Source organism: Garra rufa, chromosome 21 (assembly GCF_049309525.1).
Source record: "Garra rufa chromosome 21, GarRuf1.0, whole genome shotgun sequence".
NCBI lineage: Eukaryota > Metazoa > Chordata > Actinopteri > Cypriniformes > Cyprinidae > Garra > Garra rufa.
The window spans coordinates 37004098-37028581 of record NC_133381.1 but is presented as its reverse complement, the minus strand read 5'-3'; the positions used below and the strand labels follow the sequence as shown (position 1 = coordinate 37028581).

General features: G+C 35.0%; 1 protein-coding gene and 1 long non-coding RNA gene across 2 annotated transcripts in view; both read left to right on the top strand.

Moving 5' to 3' along the window:
* The first annotated feature begins 6004 nt into the window (after window positions 1–6004).
* Window positions 6005–24484, top strand: part of eva1ab (eva-1 homolog A, regulator of programmed cell death b) — a 32392-nt gene continuing 13912 nt past the window's right edge. Inside the window, exon 1 of the mRNA XM_073827230.1 lies at window positions 6005–6375. The gene's annotated coding sequence lies outside the window, so the exon portion shown is untranslated. The remainder of the gene's footprint in view (window positions 6376–24484) is intronic.
* Window positions 13457–15633, top strand: LOC141295244 (uncharacterized). Its single transcript, XR_012341024.1, has 4 exons — window positions 13457–13657; window positions 13735–13842; window positions 13935–14064; window positions 14939–15633. It is a non-coding gene; the product is annotated as an uncharacterized lncRNA (long non-coding RNA).

The following is a 24484-nucleotide window of genomic DNA, read 5'->3' as shown; positions in this document are numbered from 1 at the left end:
TCCTCTTGTGGACAATATGTAAACATCTTTCATGTGAAATATCTCACTCAGGTCAGTACTAAATAAAAAATAACATGCATTTTGTATCATCCCTCTTATTGTGCTCAAATAATTAACATTTTGCAGATTCTGCAAGGTGCATGTAAACTTTTGACTTTAACGGTTTATACTTTTTTTGTATCAAGTCAATTACACTTATCTGTCTCTTATTATATATTACAGATTTAAGTAAATCATGACTGTTTGTGTATATTATGTTTCAGTTTAAATCATAAACATTTTAATATTTAAATTCATTTATTCAATGGTTTCAATAGCTTTTTATTCCCCTGAGTTTTTAAAGATGTTCAGCTAATGTCATATCAATAAGAAAAGCATCACCAAGACATGTCATGTGAAAGCAGACATAGCCAGCAGGAAAAGTAGGAAATAGGGCATATAAATGCTTGGGTGGGCATTGTTCAGGCAGCCTGTCATGAGACCAGAATAGCTTAATCTCCAAATACTCCGTTGGCAGCATTTTTTTTTCACAAGATGCACAATTTTATTTAGCAATTTATTAATAATTTGAAACACAATACACTCAGGAGTTATTGCATGATCTAAGTTTGATTAAAAATGAACAATACATTTGTTACAATATACTGTGTATTAATCTTTGTTAAAGTTAGTTAATAAAAATACAACCGTTTCATTCTTGGTTCATTTAGCTTTAGGCCTATTAAATAATATTTTAGCAGATATACAATGCTTCATTTCAATAATGTATTAGTAAATGCTGAAATTAAAGGAACAGTTGACCCAAAAATTAAACTTACCCCATGATTTACTAAACTTCAAGCCATCCTAGATGTATATGACTTTCTTCTTTCAGACGAATATATTAAAAAATGTCCTGGCTCTTCCAGGCTTTATAATGAGAGTGAATGGCTGTTGAGATTATGAAGTCCCATAAAGTGCATCCACCCATCATAAAAACTACTCCACGTGGCTCTGGGGGGTTAATAAAGCCCTTCTTAATATTCATATTTAAAACGTCTCCATATTTAAAACTTTATAAACCGTAATCTCTAGCTTCCACTAACTGTCGTATGCACATTCTGTCTTACTGTCTTACACTGGAAGTCCTACTTCATCCGCTGTAACGCCACTTTCTCATGAACGCGAGTACAACAGTTAGCGGGAGCTAGAGATTATGGTTTATAAAGTTTTAAATATAGATATTTTTCTTACACAAATGCATCGTTTCGCTTCAGAAGGCCTTTATTAACCCCCTGGAGCCATGTGGAGTACTTTTTATGATGGATGGATGCACTTTAATGACCTTCAAAATCTCAACATCCATCTGCTTCCATTTTAAAGCTCAGAAGAGCCAGGATTTTAAAATACAAATCAGATTGTATTAGTTTGCAAGAAGAATCCACAGTCATATCCACCTAGGATGGCTTATGGGTAAAAAGTAAAGTAAATCATGAGGTAATTTCATTTTTGTGTAAACTATCAGTTTAACAAACTAAAATTGTTCATGTTATGTAGTTACTGTAACTAATATTAACAAATGGAACCCTATAGTAAAGTTTTACCTGTATGGTAGAAGATGAATTGTATTGTAAATGTACAATCTGGCATATATTATAGATACATTCTAATTCTATATTACACACAAAACATTTAAAAATGCTGACAAAATCCAATGTTTTATTAGTCTGTAAGGAGGGTGTCCCATTTCTTAGTACAGTAAAACAATTGTGGGGCTTTATGTGTTAACCAAACTGAAAATATGTCATTGTGGTCGCTAACTTCTGTTTTATAAATGGTGATACTCTCCACCCGAATAAATCTCACTTTTCTCAAAGCATCACCTCAAATGCATTTTCTGTATGTATAATCTTCAAATGTGCCACTATTAAATTGAATGTCAATGATGAAATATGTTTGCATCAAAAATCTTTTTCTTTGTGATGCACAGAAGAATAAAAAAAAATCCTATATAATGCTATAAACCACAGACTTGAACTAAACACTGATGAATATCCTTCTAATTGTGGATGCAACGCATCAATGTTTTAAATACAGTTTCATATTGTGATTTTTCCAGTGCTGACCCATCAGAAGCTCTGTTTCAAATGCAGGCACACCCCATCAGCCCAGGTTTGTTGACTCTGGGCAGCAGGGCAATAAAGGCCAGCACATGGGGCCTGGGCCATGGGGCAGCTGAATGACTGATGCTGAATTGTGCTGCTTCAGCAGACCCTTATACCCACTGTTTCAACAGGAACACAACAGGGGGATGGGGTATAGTTAAGGATGCTGTTATGCTTATATCCACTGGAAAGTTCATTTTGAATCGCAAAAGCTGGTAAGTCATAACGTTTCAGTATTTTTACTAGTTTAGACCCTGAAGGCTTTAATTGTATATGTGCATTGTCAATAAAGTTTTTGCTGTAGATTTAATCTTTAGCCTGGCAAAGACTTCCTCATTATTTTTTCCCGGAGATGCTCCAGCGTTACGTAAGGCTTTTGAACAATCACGCTAATCAAATCATCTCCATGAGTGAGTTTGGACTTCAGTAGCTCTGCAATCTGCTACATAATGTGCCTTCAGAATCTGTGGATCTCATCTGGCAGAGCTCGGCTCCGTGTCTCTGCTTTTATTCGCTCACGTGGTCTCGTGTGCTGTTGGTGAACTATTAACATGCCCATTAAATGCTTAATTACCTTCTCTGGGAAAAGAGGTTTTCTCAATCATGACGGCCCCATTAGGTTTAACTGGTTAGTGGCAGTGTTTTTTTTTTTCAACCTGTTGGGAATAGAAAATGAAAGATGGGCCAGAAAACAATGTACAGAGCTCATTGTTTTCCATTGTTTGTTTGGTTGTCTCTACTTGAATAGCTTTATTACCAGTCATTAACTAGTCAGGTTATCAATAGTCATTTCACTTGAGATATGCCAACACTTGGCTATTCTTTGATCATGCGCTCTCATGCAATATGGAAATGTACTTTTGCACACACCCGTTCCTTTCTGTCACATTTATAATTGTATTGTATTGTATAAACCGGCTTTGATCTTTTCATGGATGGTGATGCTGGAGCTGTCAGAAGATCAGGCTGAGTGATCAAAAGCTCAGGTCTCAATCACAGACAGCTATAGTGGTTTCTATCAGATTAGAGGAAAATGGTCACATTGGGGGGAAGACAGGTCAAAGATTATCTAAAGCTTTTATGGTCTATAACAGCAACAAACTCAGCTTAGTGAGTGTGCTCAAAGGTCATGGGAATGCTCATTGTTTATATGGACAGTCACTGGTTTAAAAGCATTACATTTCAACATTAAACTAAAGCCAAAAGCAAATTAGAAAAAAAAAAGGTTTCTGAGTAAAACATTCCTGGATTTTTCTCCATATGGTGGACTTCAATGGGGATCAATAGGTTGAAGGTCCAAACTGCAGTTTGAATGAAGCTTCAAAGTGCTCTACATGAACCCAGGCGAGGAATAAGGGTCTTATTTAGCTAAACAATTGGCAAATTAAAAAAAAAAAAATTACAAATTTCTACACTTTTTAACCACAAAAGCTTGTACTGCACTAGCTCGACTTCACACATTATGTAATGATGTTGGAAAGGTCACATGACGTAAGCAAAAGTACCAACCCAGTGTTTACGAAGCGAATGTGCAAAGGAAGTCAAATGCGCTTAACAAAAAAAGGTAAAACAACAATGTTGGACCATTTTGTAGTTTGTGGAGAAAATCCCCTAACCTAATTTTTATAATCAAAATACATAGACGAAGAACTTACTGAACGCGAATTGCAGTGCTAGTGCATTTGTGGTTAAAAAGTATATAAATTGTAATTTTTTTTAAGAAAATTACCAATCGTTTCGCTGGATAAGACCCTCATTCCTCGGCTGGGATCATGTAGATCTCTTCTTTAAAGCTGCACTGAAACTGCAATTTTGGACCTTCAACACTTAAAAATAAAGGTGCTTTAAAAGGTTCTTCAGAGCGATGGCATAGAAGTACCATTTTTCACAGAGCCATTCAGTCAAAGGTTCTTTAAAAAAAACATCTCTTTCTTACCTTTTTATAATCTGAAAAAACTTCTTTCGCCACAAAGAATCTTTTGTTAAACAGAAAGGTTCTTCAGATGTTAAAAGTTCTTTATGGAACCATTTAGACTTCTATGGCATTGTGAAGCACCTTCATTTTTAAGAGTGAACCCACTGATTCCCACTGAAGTCCACTATATGGAGAAAAATCTTGGAATGTTTTCCTCAAAAACCCTAATTTCAATTTAGGAGTGAACTAATCCTTTAATGTTTCTGGAAGAATTATTTTATGCACACAAAGAATACATAATTTGATCAAAATTACAGTAAAAATAGTAATATTATTAACATTATAACCTAATTTGTTTCAGTAATGGCAGGATTTTCAGCATCTTTACTCCAGTCTTCAATGTCACATAACCCTTCAGAAATCATTCTAATATGCCGATTCACTTCTAAGACACATTTCTTATTACCAATGTTAAAAACAGTTGTGCTGTTCAATATTTTTGTTGAAATTGTGATATATTGTTTTTTAAGATTCTTTGATTAGTAGAAAGTTTAAAAGAACAGCTTTTGAAATAGAAAATCTTAGTAACATTATTATAAATGTTGTTACTATCACTTTTGATCAATTTATTTCAACACTGCTACACTGTTTTCATGTCTAATTTTTAACGTTTGAGTGGTTGAACATGATCCACTAACATTTGACAACCACAAGTGTTAAAATACTTGTAATTTTAAACAGTTCATCTATTTATCTTGTTGTTAAAGGGACAAAAATGAAAATTCATTCCAAACCCATAAGATCTGTAAGGTAGATATTTTTAATGAAATCTAAGAGTCTTCTGACCCTGCATAGACAGCAACACAACTACCAAGTTCAAGGCAGAAAGGTAGTAAGGACATTGATAAAATAGTCCATGTGACATCAGTGGTTAAACCGTAACGTCATAAAGCTACAGTATGAGAATACTTTTTATTAGGGATGCACCGATCCTTATCGTTTTGTCAGTAAAGCCGGTTCTGTAATCAGCGGTAAATGCCATCAGGTGCGTGATTTCACGTTGAGCCGTATATACTACACACAGCCGTTGTTCACTGACGAGCTGCGCACATTCACACTGATAATGAACATTGATTTGCGCAGCTCGTCGGTAAACAACGGCTGTGTGTAGTATATACGGCTCAACGTGAAATCACGCACCTGATGGCATTTACCGCTGATTACAGAACCGGCTTTACTGACAAAACACGCAAGCATTATCGGCCGATTCGTATCGGTGCATCCCTACTTTTTATGCACTAAGAAAACAAAAATTACTTTGTTCAACAATTTTCTTCTCTTCTGTGTCAGTCTTTCAGCACAGATTTCATCAAAAATATCTTAATTTTTAGATTTGGAACAAGATGATGGTGAGTAATTAATGACAGAACTTTCATTTTTGGCTGAACCATCCTATTAAAACCTAGTGCCTTGTGCTGTTCTTTCTTAAAACAAATGTCAGCTGATATGACATTTTGATATATATCGCAAAGAAATTCATACATTATTCATTGTGGCTTATGTGTACTAATATATTCTGCAGCCACTCTGTATTCTTTATGGTTGTTTGATGGTCATGCATTTTAATAAACATGAATTTTCTATGAATTTCACTCCTGGACACATGCACGTACATATGCATATACAAAAATGCTTTTTTCCACAGAGCCTCGGGGCAGAATTCCCAGCAAAAGTTAACAGGCAAATTCCAAGTCCAGGCTGAATGAAATTCCCATGTCATGTCGTGTTCTCTACTAGTCGTCCAACCATCCCCCTCCTTCTCCTTCTTTTCCAGACTCCCTCCCTCCTTCTCTTCTCTCTCTCTCGCTCTCTCTATCTCTCTCAATCTCACAGACCTCCCTCTTTCCCTTTCTTTCATACTCACTGCTCTCCAGAGTTCCATTCTGACTCGTCTGGGTCCGTCAATGTGGTGAATATTTCAGCCTCCTGCCTTCTCCGTGTCACATTCCAGCTTCCAGGGCACGGCGTCCTCCTGACATGGGTTATAAAGAGAAGCACAGCTCTAGTATGCATCTGCACACGGCGTTATGATCACCTTCTACCTCCAGTGACTTTCTGAACTGTTTTGAATAGGCAAACAGACTCTCTAGGAGATTTACCTTTCCTTTTTCTTCCTTCCTTCCTTTGAGTTTTTTGGACTTGTATGCAATCTCACACAGAAAGCTCACCTGCAAACAGTGGAATACTCAAGTTAAAGTCTTTTACGGCTTCAGCTCAGTGGTCTTCATGGATATGAGAAAGGACAGAATACATTGGGTGAGTTTGAGTGGAAGTGTATGATGATCATCTTGTCTCTGTGGTTTTGGCTTATTAGTTATTCATTAAACTAAATGCAATGAGTTGCACTCATTAAATAGCAATTTAAAATTATATAATATATGTGACCCTGGACCACAAAACCAGTCTAAAATAGCCAGAAATACATTGCTTGGGTTAAAACGATCAATATTTCTTTCATGCCATTAAGATATTAAGATCATGTTTCATGAAAATATTTAGTAAATTTCCTACTGTAAATATATGAAAACTTAATTTTTGATTAGTAATATGCATTTCTAAGAACTTCATTTGGACAACTTAAAAGGTGATTTTCTCAATATTTTGATTTTTTTGCATCCCCAAATTGCAGATTTTCAAATATTTCGGACAAATATTGTCCTATCCTAACAAACCATACATCAATGGAAAGCTTATTTATTCAGTAGATGTTTAAACCTCAATCTTAAAAAAATGACTTTTATGACTTGTTTTGTGGCCAGGGTCACTTATAACTTTAATACAATTAATTATATTAAAGGTGCTTTATAGGTGCTTCACAGCCCTGTTGCTTTAACATTTCTAATATTCCACTTTTTACAAGTTGAATGTTAATTATACACTGATTACAACTGTAACATGAATATATGTAAACAAAAGTGAGGTTCTCCTCAATGCATTTGACTGCTTTTCCCCTGTCTCTGGCCATATATACAGACATGATATAAATCTAGTAGTCAACTGTATTAATATTTTCCATAATGTGGTTGAGAGCTCACTAGGAGGATGATTTAACGAAGATGCAATTGCATAACACGCAACTGTCAGATGGGGTTTTGAATAAATAAGTCATTTCAATTGCAAAGTACCAGATTATCTAATATTCACAGGTGCAGAATAGACTAAAAGTCAGTTTGTCAGTCTCAGGTGGGGGGTTTGTGCGAGCGCCATAGTGAAGTTGAAAGGGAACACCTTTGCTCCCTGTGTTAAATAAAAGCTGTTGAATGACTCTCAGGGGTTCTGGACTCTGTTTGAACAACAGCACGCTCGCAGGATTTCCTTTAACACTTCACATTAGATTGATGTATTTCTCTGCTCGGGAGGGCCGAACAGGGTCAACATCGTCCCTCGAGCACAACCAGACACCCACTGAGGACTGAAACAAAACCTTAATGTTGATTATGGCTGTTTGTAGACACTTCGTAGAATTACCCAAGCAATTAAAGCAAGTTTAGGGTATTTTTGTGGGATTTTGAGTAACGCTTTACGATTCAGCTCAGTATTTTGCATTAACAATAAACAAAATCACTTATTAATCAAGGATAGTGTACAAATATAATATTGTTGACTGTTAATTACTACTTTAACAAATGTTAATTTAATTTGGGTTTTTTTCAATTTTTACATGTATATGTAAAAATTAACATTTAACTAGATACATGCTGTAGTGAAAGTATTGTAATTTCATGTCAGCTACTAAAGTTAAAAGGATAGTTTACCCAAAAATGAAAATTCTGTCATTAATTCCAAACCTGTAAGACCTTTGTTCATCTTCAGAACACAAATGAAGATATTTTTGATGAAATCTGAGAGCTTTCTGACACAACTGACACGTTCAAGGCCCAGAAAGGTAGTAAGGACATCGTTAAAATAGTCCATGTGACATCAGTGGTTCAACCATAATTTTTTGAAGTTACAAGAATACTTTTTGATTATAAAGCAAATAAAAATAACGACTTTATTCAATAATTTCTTCTGCTTTGATCCTCTGCTTTTAAACAATCAGTGTTAATTTTGACAGCAAATTTAGATTTAGCTTTAGTCATAGTCTTTTGACTAAAATGCCATAAAGTTTTAGTCATATTTTAGTCATCTGAATTGTTTTAGATTTAGTCTAGTTTAAGACGACTAACTATAAGATTTTAAATCTACAGTAGATTTTGTCAGCTAAAATCTAATGGGCTTAGTTACAATGTAATACATTTATTAAGCATTTCTCTAAAACTCCAAATTCATTATATAGTTTTGACATTAAGGTTTTATCATGATAGACACAGATTTGAGTGCTGTGACATGCACCATGCCTTTATATTAAAATTAAATGAAACCACTTCTCGTGAAGAAACAAGAACATGGTCCTCTTTTCATTGAAAAATCAAAGGTTATATAGACAAATGATCTATTCTTTATAGCAAGGCATATTTATTTATATACATAACTTTAGATTAATCTTTATAAGTGCTACTAAAGAGATTCAGTCAAGAGCAGTGAGTGATTTTCTGTCTTTCTTTTGTCGCTTGATTAACATCAACACCGCAGACAATAAAAACTAAATTAGGCTGCTGTCCCTTTAAAAGCGAATGCACGGATGCAATGTACTGATGCATGTCCGATATTCTCCCAACTGTTTACGTTCACATTAGACGTAACCGAGTGTGTTTACATGAATACACGCCAAAACAGACGATTCAACATCATTTAGTGTATATTTCTCCATTCACAAGACACCAAACAGTACTCATGCTCTTCGGTGTGCACGCTCAGAAAACCAGATTGAATCGAGTTCTTTTGCATCGTCAAATTTATCCATATGTCTGCTCTTCTCTTACTCCCAGATATTGACATTTCTGAACTTTTTATGAGACGTGCAGCAAATGTATGCTAGCTTATGTCCCACCAGATAGATCAATAGTCTATGATACAGCTCAAATGTACGAATCTCACTATTTAACCACGCAGCAGACTTGTTCTAAATGAATCTCTACCCCAATCATCCCTTCCTAACATTTTTATCTTGTTTTTATTTGTTGACAAAAATGTCAATAGATGTTCGTCATAGTTTTTGTCATTCGAAACGAGTTTTATTTCATTATGGTCTCGTTTTCATCTGTAAAAAAAAATGTTGTTGGCGAAAATTGATGAAAATGATTTGTCTACAAAATTATTGTTGAATGAAGTCGCTATTTTGTCCTTACTACTTTGGGCCTTGAATGTGTCAGTTGCGTTGCTGTCAATGCAGGGTCAGAAAACGCTAGTCTATTTTCATAAAAAATCTTAATTTGTGTTCCGAAGATGAAGGTGAGTAATTAATGACAGAATTTACATTTTTGGGTGAACTGCCTCTTTAAAATACTGAACTTGAGTTTTTATTAGTAACCAAACAGAAATCGCAGCCTAAATACCTCAATCAGGATGTTTAACATTATATTCTTATCTAATGGCAACACTAACAGAAGCTCCTCTGTGCTGCTCACTGGAGTCAGTGGAGAGGAAGTCATTCCTCCTCTATCCTCAAATACACAAAGACCTTAATGTCTAAACCATAATTGAGCTATTAGCTAATAGCTACCTAGCCAATTGTTAGAGTGTGATGTCCTTGTGCCCACAGACCTCATGACTAGAAACAATACTTGCACTCACCTTTAGAGTCTGCCTACTGTCGCCTGCTCTGGTTCTCGAGGGTCTCTAATAGAAGGACCAGATGTTGGCAAGACTTCCTGCCACTCTAGTGGTCTCAGACAGCTGCTTTGTGTCAGCTCCTGTCCTGGTTCTCGCTCCTAGAGCAGTAACTGTGGGGCCAGTGGCCCTGAACACACTGGGCGGCATTGTTCAGCGAAACAGGCAGGACACACAGGAATCAAACAGGTCTGAGTTGAAGAAAGTGTAGTGGCTAGTGACTTCAAACTGAATGGTCATGTTGTTCCAGACCTGTATGACCTTCGCTCTCCTGCGGAAAGACAAAAGGAGATATTTAGAAGAATGTTCTAGCTGCTCTTTTCTATTATATTTCACAATGAATAACATTTAAGTAGCAATAGAGAATACATTTTATGGGTCAAAATGATACATTTTTCTTTTATGCCAAAAATCATTAGGATATTAAATAAAGATCATGTTCCATGAAGATATTCTGTAAAGTTTGATTTTTGATTAGTAATATCCATCGCTAAGAACTTCATTTGGACAACTTTTAAAGCAATTTTCTTAATATTTAGATATTTTTGCACCCTCAGATTCCAGGTTTATTAATAGTTGTATCTTAGCCAAATATTGTCCTATCCTAACAAACCATCATCAGTGGAAAGCTTATTTATTCAGCTTCCAGCTTCCAGATGTTGCATAAATGTGACCCTGGACCACAAAAACAGCCTTAAAGCAACACTAAAGAGGTTTTTTTTTACCTTAAAATAATGTTTCCGAACTCGTGTCAGTGGTTCATCAACTCATAACAGGGTGAAACGGCACTTTCACATTTGCTTTGCGACCCTCTATTGGCCATAACAGCACTATGTAAGTTTGGGTCGTCAAATGAAACTACAAATGCGACTTGCTTTACGGAAGAAAAAAATAGCAAATAATGTCATTATTATGTTTTATTTCGTTTTCATACTTTCATAAAGTCATGCAACATACTCTACCTTGTCACTGGACATCGTTATTTCCAAAGCCGGTCCTGGATAGCCTCCAAACAAATAACGTGCATGTGAAGCGACGGTAGGCTAAATTATTTACGACAGCGGTAATGGACAATTCCGCTTCCAACCTGTAGAGGGAGCGAAGTTCTTTAGTGTTGCTTTAAGTAGCAAGGGTATATTTGTAGCAATAGTCAAAAATACATGGGTCATATGGGTCAAAATCATCGATTTTTCTTTTATGCCAAAAAACATTAGGATATTAAGTAAAGATCATGTTCCATGAAGACATTTTGTAAATTTCCTACTGGAAATATATCAAAACTTAATTTTTGAATAGTAATATGCATCGCTAACAACTTCATTTGGACAACCTTTGAGGTAGTTTTCTCAGTATTTCGAGTTTCTCAGTATTTTCAAATGGTTGTATCTCAGCCAAATATTGTCATTTCCTAACACCATACACCAATGGAAAGCTTTTTTATTCAGACTACAGATGATGTATAAATCTCAGTTGTGAAAAATGGACCCTTATGACTGGTTTTGTGGTCTAAGGTCTCATTTTATTATCAGCACATTTTGAAATACTTCCTGAAATCTTTTTTTGATGGAATGTTGTTGTTCATTATGCCCCTTTTCTGCCCCTTTTCAGTTGTTCTCCAAACTTAATTTATTTTTTCCCTGTTGGTTTGGCTGGTTGAGGTCACTATGCACTGTTATAATGTAATTCAACAAAGTCTTCTGTCAGTATGAATCAGGCTCAATAATACACAGGACTCTGGCAGGGAGGCATGTGGTATTTTATGAGCCCCTGTGCCATTAAACTCAAGGAATTGCCTATGTTTTGTATGAGATATGTGTTTTGTGCCGCACTATGGTCGGCCAATCACAAGTCTTCATGATTCAGCATACAGCAGCTCTGCCAATGGGCTGCAGTTAAGCAATTAAAAAGAAAACAAGAACAAGTGGCTATGGTTAAAAAGAAAAACGCAAGGAACAAACTAAAAACAATGGGCCTTTGTGTTGTCTGTTTTAAGCTTTACGTCATTTTAAAACAAGCCTGTCTCAAAACTACAATACTTGCCAATTTCAAATGAAAAGTCTTAATCTATGACAATAAAAAAGCTGTTCACACAGAATGCGTTTTTGCATTTCATTGCACTACCTTCCATTGTTTGTACTACCAAACATAGACTAGATATGCATTAGACAACTGAACTTTTAAAAAGCATCTCTAGATCGTGCATTTTTTTTTCCATTTCACTGCTCTGCGTCTTGCAAATTTAAACATAAAAGCACATTCTGTGTGAAATTAAATCTAAAAAAGTATTGATCAGAGGTGCAGGAATGACCTATTATTAGAAATAGAATAAGGCATCTATTTACTGTTGAAAACTCGACACATAGTGTAGACATCAGACAGCTTTACTGATTATAATAGGTTTTATTTGCCTTTGACGAGATGTGCGGCTTGCATTTGGTGTGAAGTCAGCTATATTAAGTCTTCTGAAGCTGACCTCATTAATTATAGTAGTTAAAATAGTTCAAAACTTCACTTAATTGGGTTTTCTGTGGAAGAAAAAAAATCATGGGGTTGGAAGATATTTGTGTGAGTAAATAAAAGAATTTTAATTTTATAGACACTAACCCTTAATATGCCTTTCATGAGCTTGTGCGGTAAACAAGTCGAAATGCTTTTAACAGTTCTTTGGCAGCCAGGAAGTCTAATCTGCATTAGAAACTGATCGCAGTTTCTGTTCAAAGCTTGATCATGCATTAATATGGTAATGCTTTGCATCTGTCCACACACATACTGCAGATCAGTTAATGTCTGATGTTACCAGAGCTGACTCTTTGGCCTATAATTATGGAGAAGCTAATTGTTTAATTCTGAGCCAGGTGTACATCGCCTCCAGCAGATCAACTGTGCAGGCAACAGTTCAGCTGTTGGCTACTACACAGCAAATTTCTGGAGTTCGAAAATCAGGAGTTAGGCAAAAAAGTGTGAAAGAGTTAAATTTTTGGAGTTTATTTTTTAACTTTCACTACATTTTGTGTTACGGGATACTCCCTGGCTGTGTTGTTTTTCGGAGTTCATTCATTGGTGTTCAGGAGCACGTTTTAACACTAACGTTACATCAGGAGCGCGCCATTACACGAGCCTGGTTCTGCCACACGAAGGACTGATGAAGTTGTCTACTTCGTCATGAGGTAGGTAAAAAACTAATTCCAAAATGTTCTTTATCTTCTGACAGACAGCTGATTACATAGGCCTAGCTGTTACGTTATCTACTGTGTACCATAGACTGCTGTGTACTGACGCCAATAACCGCGGCGAACTTTGTGTTGAATGAATCTCCGATGCAAAACATGGCTGTTTTGAGCGGACTTTTTTTTCCCGATGTGAACAAGCTAATATTAGCTTACGTCTTTCTGTTCACCTTATTTTTGTAAACGAGTGTTTTGCTGTCAAATTTAAGTTGTGACTCGCTCAAGAAACATTCTGTTAAGCTTCCATAATGTAATGCCGACGAGACGAGGTAATATCTAGCAATGTCAGTAAACTGAAGTGTCTAAGTCTAACTTTACCCTGGCTAAAAACGATCATAGTTTAGCCATGAACGTGTAAAGTTATGCCTGCAATGTTTTGAGTCGTAACGGCTAACGTTACAAATGTTTTAGTAGTGACTCGTGACCTATGAGAGTTCGTGGCTTTCATATTAAACATTTTGCATTTTCAATCACAATAACATTAGAGGTTATTTTAAATTACATGTTTTCTCTTCATTGTCAGGATGTTGACAGAAGTGCAGGATGGAGTGAAGTAGTAAAACTGGACGAAATTTGTTTCTCAGATTTTCTCAATTCAGGTGAGTTATATGTTTAGAGTAAGTGACTGTAATTTTATGATTTATTTTGTAAATAACATGTTGATGTTATTGTGTAGTCCAGCAGAAGTTTTTGATACCAGATAAAACAACACTGAAAATCACAGATGACCAGGGCTCAGCTGGTGTACTACACGTTTTCTTGATTCTTGGATGTCAAAGGACTGGTAAGTATTAAAAAATATTTAAAAATGTTATTGAAAAAAAAAAATATTGTTACATTTGTCTAAAAGATTATCTTTTTTTTTTTTTTTTTTAGATTTGCAAGAATTATCACGGATGCTTGGAATGGTGGTTGCTACAAGGTTCCTGGAAAAATTTAACACTTGGAAAGTAATTGAGGCCAAGAAGATCAATTTTGAAGAGGCAACATATCATCTGGTGAAAAGGTTTGTTTAGACAACACTATTCTATTCCAAATATTTAGCTTGAATTAATTCACTTCCAGAACAAAAACTTACAGATAATTTACCCCTTTGTCATTCAAGATGTTCATGTCTTTCTTTCATCAGTCATAAAGAAATTGTGTTTTTTGAGGAAAGCATTGCAGGATTTTTCTCAACATAGTGGATTTCTGTGGTGCTTAACGTATTGAATACATTTATATTTATACAGTTTTTAATCTCAAATGCTGGTCTTGTCTACCTCTGTGATGCACATGCATACTCTGTGCACTCTGGTTCAATACATTTAGAGTATATCAAAAAACCTTATTTTTTTAATTTTTTGCAAAGGGCATTTGATAATCTTTGCACGTTCACTTTGTAAACACTGGGTCGGTACTTCTGCAGCGATGTAGGACAATTTTGAGTCAGAGATGGATGAAATTGAGATGGTAGTTTTTCGACGTACCCTAACTGTCTTGAAACCAGAGTGCACATAGTATGTATGCTCAATGCACAGCTAGACAAGACGAGCATTTGTGGTTAAAACGTGTACAAATATGAATTTATTAATGAAAGTAACACATTGTTTTGCTAGATAAGACCCTTCTTCCCCGGCTGGGATGGTTTAGAGCCATTTGAAGTTGCATTGAAACTGCAATTCTGAAATTCAAACTCACATGCACCATTCAAGTTCACTATATGGAGAGAAATGCTGTGAAATGAATGTTTTTCTTAAAAAAAATGTCTTTGTGACTGAAGAAAGAAAAGAAAGACATGAACCTCTTGGATGACAAGCGGGTGAGTAAATTATCTGTATTTTTTGTTCTCTTCCTTTAATGCCTATTGTTTATAAAGGGATGTTTATCTTGTGTTTCAGTCATGCCAAAGTCTTGATGACCATCACCTGACCACTAAAGAAAACCCTCAGCCATATCTTCTTGCCTCAGGGACATCAAAAGCACAGGTTTCCACCTTTTACATCGTCTTGGACAGAGAAGTTTCGCCTTGTCAGTCATGTAAATCCTTGGGTATTGTTGCAGAGCAGTTCAAGTAAAGTAAAGTATCATGATGCTCTGTCCAGCCTGTACATATTTTTTTTTACAGACAAATGTATATAATATTGATAGGTACAACTGAAGTCAAAGAACTGAGAGCAAGGCAGTTGAACAAGCAGTAATTTTCTTATTTAAGCAAAATGTTAAGTTCTGTCCTCTGTGCTCCATCCTTCAGCTTTCAGCTTTGTTTTTATTCAGGCGCCTCAAACTAATTCATGGAATGTATCCTGGTATCACTGTGGAGTTGTTTCTTGTTACTTCATCTGATGTATATCTACCTCTGGTTACACAATACTACTGCACTATTTTATAATTATTCAGGCTTGATTTTATATAATGCAATGATGTGTGTTGACTATGCTGTATACAATTTTACTAAACATTTCTTGTTGGCACTGCAGACATGTATTAAATGTAAATGTTTTGCTGTTAGATTTTACAGTATTTTATGACAGCAGTTAATTTCAAAGTGTTTACATGCATGGAATTTCTAAATCCAATCTATGTATTTCCTGAAATAAAAGCAGCAAGTTGAGAGTATGGCTTTCAGTGTAGTCATTTCCACATAAAACATATTGTGTTAACCCTAAGAAGTGTTTTTAACACTGGTTAAAGAGTTTAAATTATACTTAACAAAATTTTAGAGTTAAAATTACTCTCCAAATGATTAATATTTTAACTCCAGAAAGTGTTAAAATTTAACTCTGAGAAAGTGTTAAAAATTCAACTCCAAGAGCGGAGTTATTTTAACTCTGCGCTGGAGTCTATTTGATGGTCACGCATGTACACTCAGATTGAGTTGATTTTAACTACCAGGGAGTTTATTCCAAAGACCAGAATTTGCTGTGTACACAATGGCTTCCTTTTCTTTCAGACTTGAGATTATTTTACACGCAGAGTAGCAAGTGACTTCAGCCAGCTTTTTTGGGGATTCTCTTAACTCCAGAATCCCAAAGTGTTTTTCGTAATGGTCAAATACGCCTCTCGGGTACCTGATCAAAGACGAGACTGTGTAGCATGTGCGCTATGATGGCAAGAGGACTGGATGAATGTGTGTTTGTTTATTCTGTGGGGTCTGCTCTGAATGTGTGTGCATGCGCTATGATGTGTGCTCGTGTGATCTGTCAGTAAGAGCATAATCTGGCCTCTGGCTTGTTTACGTGGTGAAGCTAGGTCTGAGAGACAGGACTTTTGTGAAGGACAGTGGAATGCCATGAACCTTACAATGTATACATTATTACTTTAGTACAGAATTCATGAATTCATTCCCTTCCTTTAGTTGAATTATGGACACGAATTAAGAATTTGTTCCACGATTTATTAATTGGTTCACTAGTAAACCGTAACCACATTGTACTAATTTGTTCCCTCATTTTGATTTTATTAAAAGGAGGGAACAAATTAGTACACATTAGCCATGATTTACTACAACAAGGGAACTTACCACAACATGGACATGATTTAATAAAGCGAGTGAATTAGTACAACATGCCCACAATTTACTAAAATGAGGGAACAAATTAGTACAAATTGGCCACAATTTATTAAAACTAGGGAGTGAATCAGTACAACTTGGCCTCAATAAATAAAACAAGGGAGGGAATCAGTACAAACTGGCCTGAATTTGTACAACTTGGCCACGGTTTACTAAAACAAGGCAGTGAAACAACTTGACCACAATTTACTAAAACAAGAGAGTAAATCAGTACAACATGGCCATGATTTACTAAAAGGAGGGAGTGAACTACTACACCGGACGCGAGCCGCGACGCGACAACATACAACAGAACCTATTGTGTTGTCTACGCTGGATGCGGCGCGGGGTGACACGGCAAATCCCCGACAGTAATCTGCTGGCGCGTTCTATTTATGATGTGCTCACACAAAATTTAAATGATTTGCAATGGTCGCTTTGTCGCGTCCAGTGTAGACAGACTTTAGCTGTTGTGGCGTGGCGCGACTCGGCGCGACAACTGTCGCGTCCGGTGTAGACACGGCGTAAAACACGATTTACTAAAACGAGGGAACAAACAAGTACAACTTGGCAACAATTTACTAAAATAAGGCAGAGAATTAGAACAACTTGGCCACGATTTAGTTAAACAAGGGAGTGAGTTAGTACCACGTGGCCTAAATCAGTACAATTTGGCCACAATTTAATAAAACAAGGGAGTGATTCAGTACAACTTGGCCTCAATTAAATAAAACAAGTACAAATTGGCCTGAATTAGTACAACTTGGCCACGGTTTACTAAAACAAGAGAGTAAATCAGCACAACATGGCCATGATTTACTAAAACGAGGGAGTGAATTGGTTAAACACGACTTACTAAAATGAGGGAACAAATTAGTACAACTTGACCACAATTTACTAAAATAAGCTAGTGAGTCAGTATAACTTGGCCATGATTTACTAAAACATGCGACTGAATCAGTACAACTTGGCTTGAATTAGTACAACTTGGCCCCAATTTACAAAAACAGGGGAGTGAATCAATACAACTTGACCGCGGTTTACTAAACAAAATCAGTAGAACATGGCCATGATTTACTAAAACAAGGGAACAAATTAGTAAAACTGGGCAACAATTTACTAAAACAAGGGAACAAATTAGTAAAACTTGGCAACAATTTACTAAAACAAGGGAGTGAATCAGTAGAATCTGGCCACGATTTACTAAAACAGGCAAGTGATTCAATACAACATGGCCACAATTTACTAAAACAAGGAGTGAATCAGTACATCTTGGCCACGATTTATTAAAACAAGGGAACAAATTAGTAAAACTTGGCCACAATTTACAAAAACAAGGGAGTAAATCAGTAGAATCTGGCCATGATTTACTAAAACAGGCAAGTGATTCAATACAACATGGCCACAATTTACTAAAACAAGGAGTGAATCAGTAGAACATGGCCATGATTTACTAAAACAAGGGAACAAATTAGTAAAACTTGGCAACAATTTACTAAAACAAGGGAGTAAATCAGTAGAATCTGGCCATGATTTACTAAAACAGGCAAGTGATTCAATACAACATGGCTAAATTTACTAAAACAATACCACAATTTACTAAAACAAGGGAGTGAATCAGTACATCTTGGCCACGATTTATTAAAACAAGGGAACAATTTAGTAAAACTTGGCCACAATTTACAAAAACAAGGGAGTAAATCAGTAGAATCTGGCCATGATTTACTAAAACAGGCAAGTGATTCAATACAACATGGCCACAATTTACTAAAACAAGGAGTGAATCAGTAGAACATGGCCATGATTTACTAAAACAAGGGAACAAATTAGTAAAACTTGGCAACAATTTACTAAAACAAGGGAGTAAATCAGTAGAATCTGGCCATGATTTACTAAAACAGGCAAGTGATTCAATACAACATGGCCACAATTTACTAAAACAAGGAGTGAATCAGTAGAACATGGCCATGATTTACTAAAACAAGGGAACAAATTAGTAAAACTTGGCAACAATTTACTAAAACAAGGGAGTAAATCAGTAGAATCTGGCCATGATTTACTAAAACAGGCAAGTGATTCAATACAACATGGCTAAATTTACTAAAACAATACCACAATTTACTAAAACAAGGGAGTGAATCAGTACATCTTGGCCACGATTTATTAAAACAAGGGAACAATTTAGTAAAACTTGGCCACAATTTACAAAAACAAGGGAGTAAATCAGTAGAATCTGGCCATGATTTACTAAAACAGGCAAGTGATTCAATACAACATGGCCACAATTTACTAAAACAAGGAGTGAATCAGTAGAACATGGCCATGATTTACTAAAACAAGGGAACAAATTAGTAAAACTTGGCAACAATTTACTAAAACAAGGGAGTAAATCAGTAGAATCTGGCCATGATTTACTAAAACAGGCAAGTGATTCAATACAACATGGCCACAATTTACTAAAACAAGGAGTGAATCAGTACATCTTGGCCACGATTTATTAAAACAAGGGAACAAATTAGTAAAACTTGGCCACAATTTACAAAAACAAGGGAGTAAATCAGTAGAATCTGGCCATGATTTACTAAAACAGGCAAGTGATTCAATACAACATGGCCACAATTTACTAAAACAAGGAGTGAATCAGTAGAACATGGCCATGATTTACTAAAACAAGGGAACAAATTAGTAAAACTTGGCAACAATTTACTAAAACAAGGGAGTAAATCAGTAGAATCTGGCCATGATTTACTAAAACAGGCAAGTGATTCAATACAACATGGCTAAATTTACTAAAACAATACCACAATTTACTAAAACAAGGGAGTGAATCAGTACATCTTGGCCACGATTTATTAAAACAAGGGAACAATTTAGTAAAACTTGGCCACAATTTACAAAAACAAGGGAGTAAATCAGTAGAATCTGGCCATGATTTACTAAAACAGGCAAGTGATTCAATACAACATGGCCACAATTTACTAAAACAAGGAGTGAATCAGTAGAACATGGCCATGATTTACTAAAACAAGGGAACAAATTAGTAAAACTTGGCAACAATTTACTAAAACAAGGGAGTAAATCAGTAGAATCTGGCCATGATTTACTAAAACAGGCAAGTGATTCAATACAACATGGCCACAATTTACTAAAACAAGGAGTGAATCAGTAGAACATGGCCATGATTTACTAAAACAAGGGAACAAATTAGTAAAACTTGGCAACAATTTACTAAAACAAGGGAGTAAATCAGTAGAATCTGGCCATGATTTACTAAAACAGGCAAGTGATTCAATACAACATGGCTAAATTTACTAAAACAATACCACAATTTACTAAAACAAGGGAGTGAATCAGTACATCTTGGCCACGATTTATTAAAACAAGGGAACAATTTAGTAAAACTTGGCCACAATTTACAAAAACAAGGGAGTAAATCAGTAGAATCTGGCCATGATTTACTAAAACAGGCAAGTGATTCAATACAACATGGCCACAATTTACTAAAACAAGGAGTGAATCAGTAGAACATGGCCATGATTTACTAAAACAAGGGAACAAATTAGTAAAACTTGGCAACAATTTACTAAAACAAGGGAGTAAATCAGTAGAATCTGGCCATGATTTACTAAAACAGGCAAGTGATTCAATACAACATGGCTAAATTTACTAAAACAATACCACAATTTACTAAAACAAGGGAGTGAATCAGTACATCTTGGCCACGATTTATTAAAACAAGGGAACAATTTAGTAAAACTTGGCCACAATTTACAAAAACAAGGGAGTAAATCAGTAGAATCTGGCCATGATTTACTAAAACAGGCAAGTGATTCAATACAACATGGCCACAATTTACTAAAACAAGGAGTGAATCAGTAGAACATGGCCATGATTTACTAAAACAAGGGAACAAATTAGTAAAACTTGGCAACAATTTACTAAAACAAGGGAGTAAATCAGTAGAATCTGGCCATGATTTACTAAAACAGGCAAGTGATTCAATACAACATGGCCACAATTTACTAAAACAAGGAGTGAATCAGTAGAACATGGCCATGATTTACTAAAACAAGGGAACAAATTAGTAAAACTTGGCAACAATTTACTAAAACAAGGGAGTAAATCAGTAGAATCTGGCCATGATTTACTAAAACAGGCAAGTGATTCAATACAACATGGCTAAATTTACTAAAACAATACCACAATTTACTAAAACAAGGGAGTGAATCAGTACATCTTGGCCACGATTTATTAAAACAAGGGAACAATTTAGTAAAACTTGGCCACAATTTACAAAAACAAGGGAGTAAATCAGTAGAATCTGGCCATGATTTACTAAAACAGGCAAGTGATTCAATACAACATGGCCACAATTTACTAAAACAAGGAGTGAATCAGTAGAACATGGCCATGATTTACTAAAACAAGGGAACAAATTAGTAAAACTTGGCAACAATTTACTAAAACAAGGGAGTAAATCAGTAGAATCTGGCCATGATTTACTAAAACAGGCAAGTGATTCAATACAACATGGCCACAATTTACTAAAACAAGGAGTGAATCAGTAGAACATGGCCATGATTTACTAAAACAAGGGAACAAATTAGTAAAACTTGGCAACAATTTACTAAAACAAGGGAGTAAATCAGTAGAATCTGGCCATGATTTACTAAAACAGGCAAGTGATTCAATACAACATGGCTAAATTTACTAAAACAATACCACAATTTACTAAAACAAGGGAGTGAATCAGTACATCTTGGCCACGATTTATTAAAACAAGGGAACAATTTAGTAAAACTTGGCCACAATTTACTAAAACAAGGGAGTAAATCAGTAGAATCTGGCCATGATTTACTAAAACAGGCAAGTGATTCAATACAACATGGCCACAATTTACTAAAACAAGGAGTGAATCAGTACAACATGGCCACGATTTAAAAAAAGTGGGGTTTTGGACAATATTGGCATGAATCCTTTTTAATTTCTGATAATTTTGCACTGATAATGGACAACACAAACTACGAAAACATATTTTATTACATAAACAGTTTACATAGAACAAACTTAAATTTCCGACTCTTCAAAATATCTACCATTAGCAGCTATTACAGCTGTGCATAATCCGGCCATTCGAGCTGTCAGTTTATTAAAACATTGACTTGATATATTACTCCAAGCCAAGCCCAAAAATCTTTTAAAAACCTGGGCCAAGTTTAAACCAGTAACCAGGCATCACAGCTGGCAAAGGAGCATGTCTGACTTTGACTTGTTTATAATGCCATTCGCATGTAATAAAAATGAAAATTATTATTGCTGGTCTTCAAAGATAATGTCAAGTTACTTTAATGTATTTGCATCAAAAACTGATAAGGATTTATGCTGATATAGTCCAAAACTACACTTTGCCATGGAGTTTCCAAACTTTTGAAGGGCAGTGTAAGCTTCACCATTACTGATTTTTTATTTTTTTTTTCACATGGAAGACAATATGGCTCAGTAGCTTCTGGTTATATGTTTCTTCTTGAACTACTGCTGTACCTATTTTATGCCCGTATGGAGGGTACGCATTGCAAAAATAATTACCCATAACCCCAAACTTAAAGCAACGTTCACTTGAGGATAGGATTCAACTGGGAATGTTGCAGTCACTTAGAGCCAAGGTACACAGAGCTGCACAAACACAGAACACACACATTGACATCCCTTGGGGCCAGTTTGAACACAGTTATCCACTAAAGTGCTCAACAAAAAAAGGTGATTCTACTAAAATATTCTCTAGTCAAAAGCTTCGTTCAGTTTCCAAGAAGCCAGCCCTAAATGAACTCATCATGTTTTCTTGCTGTTACAGCAAAAACCAGCAGCACGTTAAACATGGCTCTCCTAAGGACACACTTTTCTCTCATAGTGGTTATGGGTCAGAGAAACTGGTGCTAAATTAGTACAAAAGGGCAAGATCCTTCAACAGCCCTCTGTTTTTCATCGAACTAAATCTCTCGTCGTGACAATAAACAGTTAAATGTGGCCTTATAAAAACAGTTTTGAAAATAAAATGGCTATGGTGACGTTAAATAATAGTAGCTTTCTCTCCTTCTCTCTTCTTTTCTAGGCAGCTGAGGTATGGAAAAGCTTTAGCTTCCCATCTGTGTGGGGTTAAGTACATTTAGGTCCTCCAGCTCCACTGTTCTGCTTCACTGAGCTAACAGAGGCTGAGTTGGAGAGAGCTAAGACTGGCCCTGCATTCTGAAACCTAATATTAGAGAAGAAAAAAAGCAAAGGAGAAAGAGAGAAAAAAAAAAACGAGGCAGAGAGGAAGTGTAGCATTAAGGCTGGCAAATGAATCTGCCCAAACTCATGTTTTGTGACTTTAATGAGGGTGAAGCGGTGTGGCGCAGGCAAATGAGAGTGAAATAAATCATGGACGTATTTAGGATCTCAGGCCCTAACATGAAGTCTCTTCTGCTCACCAAGCCAAAGTACAGCAATAATTTTAAATAGTTTTACTATTTAAAATAACTAGTTTCTATTTGAATATATTTTAAAATGTAATTTATGAACAGAAAGATCCAAACATCAGCATTTATCTGAAATAAAAAGCTTTTGTAACATTATACACTATATCATTCAAAAGCTTGGTGTCAGTATAATGTTTTTGGGAAAGAGATTATAGAAATTAATACTTTTATTTAGCAAGGATGCTTTGAATTGATCAAAAGTGATGATAAAGACATTTATAATGTTGCAAAAGATTCCTATTTCAGAAAAATGCTGTTTTTCTGGACTTTATTCATCAGAGAAACCTGAAAAAAATCTACACAGCTGTTTTCAACATAATAATAAATGTTTTTTGAGCAGCAAATCAGAATATTAGAATAATTTCTGAAGGATCATGTGACTGGAGTAATGAAGCTAAAAATTCAGCTTTGAAATCACATAAATAAATTAAATTAAAGTTAAATTTTAAATAGTAAAAACTTTTTACTGTTTTTGCTGTATCTTGGATCAAATAAATGCAGGCTTGGTGAGGAGAAGAGACTTCTTTAAAAACCATAAAAAAATCTTTTTGACTGGTATTGTAAATATATTATTTAATTTTTTTTAATTTGACATTTTTAAATAAATATTACTATTTAAAATTTAACTTAAAACTTTAGTTATTATTGTGAATTTTACAGTTAACAAATCTAGTAAATAATAGAGTTTAGCAATTTAGATATGTGTAAAGTAAACAAAATAGATTTAATATAAAACATGATTTAAAATGAAACTTGAAATTGTGTTTGTATTATATTATATTTTATGTTTTAGATATTTATTTATTTTTTAATATAATTATATTTCATTATTGTTGTGTTATGTATAATATTTGTATTATTTTCCACTGAATAAATTGGTTACACTTTATTTTAATGGTAACACTTTACAATAAGGTTCATTAGTTAAACATTAACTAATGTATTAACTAACATGAACTAACCATGAACAATACATTTGTTACTGTATTTACTAATCTTTATTAACATTAGTTAACGGAAATACAGTTATACATTGTTTGTTCATGTTAGTTCACACTGCATTAACTAATGTTAACAAAATTTTAATAATGTATTAGTAAATGTTGAAATTTACATTAACAAAGATTAATAAATGCTGTATAGGTGCAGTTCATTATTAGTTCATGTTAACTAATGTGGTTAACTAATGTTAACTAATGAACCTTATTGTAAAGTGTTACCATTTTAATAGTCCACTTTAGACATTCTACTAAGTATAAGTAACTTTGTCAACTAATTCTCATTCATTTAAAATTTAAATAAAGTGTTAAAAGATCAAAATATCTATATCTATATCTATAATATTTAAAATCATAATAGAACATTATTTATCCTTGGTG